General features: G+C 24.4%; 1 long non-coding RNA gene across 1 annotated transcript; it reads left to right on the top strand.

The window, feature by feature from the left end:
* The first annotated feature begins 88 nt into the window (after positions 1 to 88).
* Positions 89 to 595, top strand: LOC115033654. Its single transcript, XR_003838939.1, has 2 exons — positions 89 to 247; positions 330 to 595. It is a non-coding gene; the product is annotated as an uncharacterized LOC115033654 (long non-coding RNA).
* The last annotated feature ends 465 nt before the right edge of the window (positions 596 to 1,060 follow it).

Below are 1,060 nucleotides of genomic sequence, written 5' to 3'. Positions count from 1 at the left end.
AAATCATGATTCTGAATCGTTAATGTTAATAAACTTTTACTTTTTAATATTTCACATTTTTAAGTTTTTAAATTTTAATTATGCATTTTTATAAATAAAGTTCAAGTACAAAGTTCTTGTATGTATTTTTTCTTATCTACCACATACACAATATTATATTTTTTTTTAATAAAGTACCTAAATTGGTTAGTTGTATGTCAATTGGATACTTGATGAGTAGGTACATATTATTATGTACAATTTGTTGGTAAGTTTTACTAGTTGGTAGTTTCTACAATTAAATAAATGTTACAATATGTCATTAAGTTTAAACTTATTTTTGATTTCAGTTTAATCATTTATACATCTAAAATAAATTGTTGTTTAAATGCTTAGCCTATGGTGCACTGGTACCTGCTGGATAATAAATGCCAAGCTATACAATCAAGTGGCATAGCACTACATATAAATATTAGTAAAAACTTGGATTTTTCTGTCAGTTATTGAAGAGTTTTGTTTGTTTTGGTATTTCTATTTGGAAAATAGATAGTCCAAGATTATCTATATTTACAACAAACATTCTTAGACATATAATTTGATCTCACTTTTTAATTCACAAAAAAAAGTGAATTCATACACATAATATATTATGATTCCAAATTGGAATTTAAATAAGCCATAGTGAAATCTACTATCACATACAATTTGGAAGATCCTCTGTGTTAATATGATATTCATACTGCTATTTCCAATTGCATTTAAAAATACCAATATTTTGGTAACAGTGAAAAATAAAATAATGCTTCACATATTGGATTAAAATATAACTACAAAATAAATGAAGTAAGTATACACTTAAACTGTAATATTATTCAATTATTAAATTGACAAACACATTTTGTAGGTAATCAAGTTAATCGCAAAGAAGTGGAAAAATCTATTTTGACTTACTGCACTTTATAACTTTCACATAATACATTATGATTCCAAATCAGAATTTGAATATGCCATAGTGAAATATACTTTCACTTACAATTTGGAAGATCCTCTATGTTAAAATGATATTCATACCGATATTCCA

This window comes from Acyrthosiphon pisum, chromosome A1 (genome assembly GCF_005508785.2).
Source record: "Acyrthosiphon pisum isolate AL4f chromosome A1, pea_aphid_22Mar2018_4r6ur, whole genome shotgun sequence".
NCBI lineage: Eukaryota > Metazoa > Arthropoda > Insecta > Hemiptera > Aphididae > Acyrthosiphon > Acyrthosiphon pisum.
The sequence above is the reverse complement of the archived record's forward strand: the minus strand, read 5'-3'. Positions and strand labels throughout refer to the sequence as shown.